Source organism: Penaeus japonicus, unplaced genomic scaffold, assembly GCF_977035675.1.
Source record: "Penaeus japonicus unplaced genomic scaffold, GWHDUDI00000001_assembly GWHDUDI00000018, whole genome shotgun sequence".
NCBI classification, from domain to species: domain Eukaryota; kingdom Metazoa; phylum Arthropoda; class Malacostraca; order Decapoda; family Penaeidae; genus Penaeus; species Penaeus japonicus.
The window spans coordinates 39,495,540-39,503,060 of NW_028234420.1; positions in this window are offsets into that span (position 1 = coordinate 39,495,540).

The window sequence follows — 7,521 nt, forward strand, 5'->3', positions numbered from 1 at the left end:
CTACCTCAAGTATTGTAAAGTTACTTGGAAATATGTAAAAAAATAGATACCTTGAATGTAATGAAGCTGAGCGAGTATATGTAAAGGTACCCTGAGTATGCTAAGGTTAAACGGGAAGCTAAGGCTGCCCTAATTAAGCTGAAGCTAAGGCTGCCCTAATTAACCTGAAGCTAAGTCTGATTTGCTGGCCCCCCCCCCCCCTCCCCTCCCCTCCCTCCCTCCCTTTCATTCCCCGAAAGTCCCGAGTTAATCTCCAGCAGAGTCCTTGTTTGGTGAAGTAAAGTGTCCGATAAAGGCGACTGGAGTTCAACATCTTGAAGTCACTGAAGAGTCGCCATGCTAGAGTCAGTTCTCAAAGGTTGTTTACCTTCTGGTATTCGCCGTCCTTTTTCACCGAAGAACTACAGGACTGTTGTTTGCTGTTGCTGTAGTATCCTTATTAACATTTGTATCTTCAACATGTACGTAGTGAAGTCGAGGAGTTGTAGAAGATGTTAATGATATATTGTGATTATAAAGAATAGTGTGGCCCGTTCCTTTATTTACTTGACACTACCTCTGCTTCATACCACGACCGATCAGCTGGTGCTCATGAACATGCAATAAAAACAGTATAAGTCATGAATTTTGTTTTTTATTAACATACAGTCACAGCGGTTACAGTTTAAAACTAACCCCGATTTGTAACCGATGGATAATTCCACACAATATATGAGGGAAAATATTTAATCTTTGATGAATGTTATGTGACACTGGGAGATGTAGTTGGGCGAAATATAATAAGTTATCTATATTACTTTTCCTGAGAGTTTCAAGGACATAAAGGAAATGACCAGACTAGTATTATACAAGTGGAAAAAATGTCTATTGAAAGTACCATTAACTAGAGTATGTTTATCGTAACTTCCATTGTGTTTTTTTCCTCTCCTTTTCCCCTTTCGCTCTTAACGGTGCATATTCTTTCCTCTCTCTCGCCATTCCTCATACCTCCCTCATAACAGTAACATTATCTACATACTAGGCCTTTTTAATCAAATTTGATTAGAACTGCAAATACTATCTGCATATCTTCATCATCAACAAACTTACTAATAGACGTTATTACACCTTATCGACATGCAAGCTTATCAAAATTTTGCAATTGCCTCTCGTTATTGAAGAAATGAATAACCAACACACCGAAAGAAATTACCCAAGTTAGTTTCATATAAAACCTTACATATCATAAGAAAAATTAGCATCTACGACGGTGAATCTTAAGTGTTTACAAGATTAGAAGACCTGTGTTTGGAAATTGCGATTTTACATCTCTATTGCAAATAAAACATATCCAAGGATACTGAAACTTTTTTTTCAACTGAATATTTATCGGATATCTAATTTTCATCACAAACACAAGCACACACACACACACACACAAACATACTTTGTGGGGTCTGGATATCAACCGGAAGACCATACTTGAAAATAGCGTTTTATACTAAATACATAAAGATGTAAAGTCTTAAATATAAAGTGAATCAAAATATGAATAGATATAAAGTCTTAAATATAAAATGAGCATCATTGAACCTCATTTTATACAATGAATTTAGAAAAGGGTTTCTTCCTGTGAATACAACAAATTATGCAATATATTTATCTCCGTTATTTATACATACATTTTTTTTTCATCATATGCGGCAAAAAGAAAAAATACTCAGCTGCTAACTGATAAACAACAAAGTGAAATAAATTTTGGCATTATATTTTGATATTGCATTCATAGAGGATTAAAGTTATTTTGAATTTCATGCGTCATACTATTACCATCCAAATACCAAAAACTGATATCACATTGTAAACTCGACTTACGATCGCAAAGTCGCATTTTCCGAACACATTGGAGTACCTAACATGATGGGAGCTTCCCTTGTTCAGATTTTTTAATTATTATTATTATTACAAGGGCATTTTCCAAGCATTTTATGTCTCTTTTATGCCAGTGCTATAAACATATTAATAGTAGTAGGAGATTCAGCCTCTCATCGTTTAATTAGGAGGAAATCATATACCCTTATATTCAGTTTTGTTACCAAGGTTAGCGCAACCGTATTTGCTTAAATTATTCACACATTTCTGTATATCGTTTTCTGGAGGGCAATTAGTCCCACTAAGGTATGTAAGAGTAATTAATAGTGAATATCTAAATAGCCTATCTTCCGCCTTACACGTGAATAATAGACTTTGTCCGAAAGCTTGTGCTGGCGTTGGCTTTGGTTCTAAAATGTTTACCTCGGAAACTTGAACATTACGATTTAGTTTTTCATACAATATGATACATTGATTCCTGTTATGATTTTTAAAAGATGATTGCTTTTTTATCATTATTATTACACTTATCGTCATTAGTACCACGACCATCATTGTCATTATCATTATTATCGTTATCATTACTATTATTATTATCATCACTATTATTATTATTATTATTAGTATTAGCATTAGCATTAATATTGCAATTACAGATGTCATTAGGAGTTGTAATAGTAGTATCATTATAATTATTGTTATCATTATTATCATCATTGTCATTATAGCTGTTATTATTATCATTATTACTTTCATCATCTTATGATTATCATTATAACCATAAAGTAATATAATTGATGTTATTAGTATCACTAGTAATTGTCATTATTATTGTTGTTGTTATTATGGCTGCTTGTGTCATTATCTTTATTGCTATTGTTACTACCATAATTATTATTGTTATTATTATCATCATTATCATTATTGTTGTTATTATCATCATTCTCATTATTGTTGTTATCATTATTATCATTATCATTATTGTTATCATAATAATCATTATTACTGTCATCATCTTTATATTCATTATCACTGTTATTATAATCACCATCATTATCATCTTCAGTTAAAAAAAAACGCTATACACAAAAGAAGCTTCATAGAAAGTGACAAAACCGTTTCGAAATTAAACCGATATTTTTTTCTTCTGGATCTCGTTATGAACACAATAATATCGGTGTTTACTATAGTATACAGTCTAGCATGTTGTAAAATACTATAGCGTGCGGTCTACCTCATTTACTAGTATACTATGCGATCTAACAGTTTAGATTAGGTTAGGTGAGTTGTAGGCCACAGGTGGAGGACACAAGAGGTCAGGTCAGGTCAGGTCAGGTAACGTCACGATAGAATTCATACCTTGGTAGACAGCGTACTATAGTAATACTGTAATATCTTTATTGGTATTGTTGCTGTCAGCTGATGTTATTATTGTTCCAATGAATATCGTTCTATCAGTTATCGTTGCTTTTGTTGGTCCTGCTTTTAGTATCGTTATTTAAAATTTTATGAATGAAAATGATAATAGCGATGATGGTGATGATGATAACTATAAAAAATGTTGATGGTAGTAACCATAGTAATGATAAGGATAAGGATAAGGATAATAATGATGACAGTAATATTAATAATAATGATAGTAATAATAATAATACTAATAGTAACGATAATAATAATGATGATATTAATAATCATAATATTAATAATAATAATAGTAGTAATCATCATCTTCATCATAATGATAATAATGATGATGATAATGATAGTGGTAGTCAAAATGACAATGTAAAGATACTGATAACAAATATTTTTTATATCACAATAGCTAAAACATTTTTAATAAAAAGTTATATCAATTAAAATTACCAGTGTAATCACTGGTGTTAGAGTCAAATTAACGTGTTTGCAGTTCTCGCTATAACCATTTTTAATATTCATTCTTATTAACAAGGAATGTGAAGATTTGTTTACATCTGTGTGCTTGACACCAGGTTTTTTATCATTTCTTTAATTACCATGTTCTGTCTCATTCTTTGTGTATAAACATGTATAATAGTCGTATTGATGATATATATTTTACATATATGCCAGAACCTCTATATTTATAAAGTGATGAGAGATTACACACTTTACACAAGAAATATACAAGAGAACTGCTCCAATCCTCGGAAAGCGCGGTTCAGTGGGGGGTACAATTTCCGTGATTCTCAAAACAAGGCAAAACTGTCTTTATCTAGTTAACGACACTTGCAGGTGAGCAAGTGGTCTGACAATATATATATATATATATATATATATATATATATATATATATATATATGTATGTATGTATATGTATGTATGTATGTAAATCAAGAGGGATTGAGAACATATCCAGTACCGAAAATAATCTTTTATGCTGGTTGTGTCCTTATTTCTCGGAGAATTCCCATACAACACTTGAATAAATCCTTTTGATCTACACCTTCAATTAGAAAAAGGCTTAGATACTAGGTAACAAATAAAGCGTTTTTTCGTACAGGATGAAGAGAGGCGTAAAAACTACAATACTTTCCAATTGGGTCGCGATTTTTAATACATGAAACCAATCTAAAGCTTGAAAAACACTGTTGTTTTTATTTAGCGTAGTAGTGGTTTAATGTTAAAAAATAGTTCATATCTGTAGAATAGGGCACGCGGATCAAAAGTCATTCATCAGATAGATATAAAACACATTCTAGAATAACTTAATTCACGAAGAAAAGCTATCCAAACAAACAAGGCGATAAATACCGTAGAGTTAAGCACAATTACTCCCACAGCAGACACTAGCAGGGTTAGGCAATGCACACATGTAAATTCATCAATCACATCATTTCCGACTCTAACTTCGTTTTATTCATAAAATCTATATAGATAACTGGTCTATATAATTACAAGAGAGAAACAGAAAGACAGATAAAAGCAGAGAGGGAGAGGGAGAGGGTGTGGGAGAGAGAGAGAGAGAGGGGGGGGGAGGGAGGGAGAGAGAGAGAGAAAGAGTGAGAGAGAGAGAGGGGGGGGGAGGAAAGAGAGAGAGAGAGAGAGACAGAGACAGAGACAGAGAGACAGAGAGAGAGAGAGAGAGACAGATTCTATTTCGAATTTGAAGTACAGTGCGCCTTAAATATTTATGAATGCCAACAGCATCAAGAAGTTGAAAACGCTGCTGGTCTATTAGCTCGTAATATTAGATAATTAGGTGTAATTAGGTGGCCACGGTTTACACGCTACGAACCAGTCCACACAATACTCAATACAATTATTATTAATGACCACAATTCGTAGGACTGATACTAGCTAAGAAGGAGGGGAAGCAACCCAAAAAAATATTGATATTTCAGATTGATCACCGAACTATGAAAACATAATCTAAAGAGAAGAGAGAAATGGTTTTACATTCCAATTTGTATGTATAGAAAATGGGACATTGGGATTCAATTTCGACATTGTTATGGTAATTACTAGTGAGGTAATTATTCTCAGAATTAGCATTACCATTTGCTGTTGTAGTATTATCGATGTTAGTATTGTTATCATTATCATTGTTAACATCATGTTTCTTTTTCTTGTTTTTGTTGTTGACATCATTATCATCATTAATATCGTTACAATTTTCATTATCATTGTAATTTATTAGTGTTGTCTTTATTATCAAAATTATGATAATTGTCGTTATCAATGTTATTACTGTTCCTATTCTATTTCATCATAATCGTTATGATTATCATCATTGCTTAGACAACAATAAAAAAAAACAGTGATAGTATAATAATGACAATGATAATGGTAAAAACTGGCATGATGAAGATATCAAATATTTTTTCCACTTTCTTTTAATCTATTCAAAATATTCATTTCTTCATCGTGTAATTTCGATTCTCTTCGAAAAGGGTCTTTTGATATGGAGAAAAAAAAATGATATTTATTAAGAAATGCAAACTGAATGCAAAGATAATATACCAAAGACAAAGAACTGAAAAATCATAACACAACTATTTTGTAATAAAACTTATACAAACAGTACAAAGATTTAAAAAAAACATAACTCGTGAATGCCAAACAGTCTATATAGTTCCCATTAACTATATAAATGCCATGTTTCTAGAACCACCTGTTGGACACCCATCGCCGCAAGGTTTCTGCTGCGGTGACTTAGCATCCATCGGATTTTGTTAGTGGATGAATCTGCTGCTTTTAAATCTTGTGTTGGAGTCTTGTGGATTATCATTATAATCTTCATTCTGCACCAAAAGCTAGTCTAAGAATCCTTCTTTTGCATACACGCATGCACGTTGGCGAAATCACGAATGATTCTTACATGCAAGGTCAGTAGACCTTGATGTAGTGATCTTAACTGTAGACACGGAAACACTTGGGCGCGCGCAAACACACACAGATTTGCATATATATATATATATATATATATATATATATATATATATCTATATATATATATCTATATATATATATATATCATTAAATATGTATGTGTATGTGCGCGTGTGTATCTACATATCTATCATATCTTCTCTCTCTCTCTCTCTCTCTCCTCTCTTCTCTCTCTCTATCTAATTATCTATCTATCTATCTATCTATCTATCTATCTGTCTGTCTATCTCTCTCTCATTCTCTTTCTCTCTCTCTCTTTTCTCTCTCTCTCTCTCTCTCTCTCCCTCTTTCTCTCTCTATATATATATATATAATATACATATATATACACATACAAATATATATATATATATATATATATATATATATATATAAGTATATATATATATATAAGTATATATATATATAAATATATATATATAAGTATATATATATACATACATATATATGAATGTATATATGAATGTATCTATAAATACATGCACACACACACACACACATACACACACATGCACAGTGCACACCCACCAAGGATACAAGTATGCAAATTAATATTTACAAGTTAAAGTAGTGACTCATTCAACTCTAGCATATCATGTTTTTAAAAAAATCATGACAACATTTTAAAAATACGACAGCCTCTTCTAGTTATGGGAAATTGTTCATAGCATTTGCGTGTATCTTGATTTTGAAGTTAATTAAGATGTGGGCGGTGCAATGACGTCATCAGAGCTAAAGGAGATTAAACAAAATTTGAAAATGTGAAGATTTATTCTGGAAAATTATGTCAAACTACAGCTAATATGAAAGGACATTTGGGGAGGCAAATAGATACATGTATGTGTATCTGTATATAAAGATTTAAAAAAAAACAAGTTTTGTATCAATAAACACATGAAATAAGCTATTCATAAAAAAATATAAATATTTTCCGATACATAAAATATTAACACTAATGAAAAATGAAGATACATTAATAATGACTAAGAGAATAGGATGAAAATTATTATAAAAAAAAAAAACAATATATAAGAGTGCAGACGATACATTCACTCTATATACAGGTTACAAAATGGAGTTCAGTTCCATATTCTCTCACCAAATACTTCCCATCTATTCCCAATCAAACATATCAAACCCACTTTTTATATTTCTAACATACCAACATCACCATTAAAAAGAACCTAACTCCCCCCAAAATGCAAGAAATTATATAAAACCAACACCAATCCCAAAAATATCTTCTACACGAGGCGGATA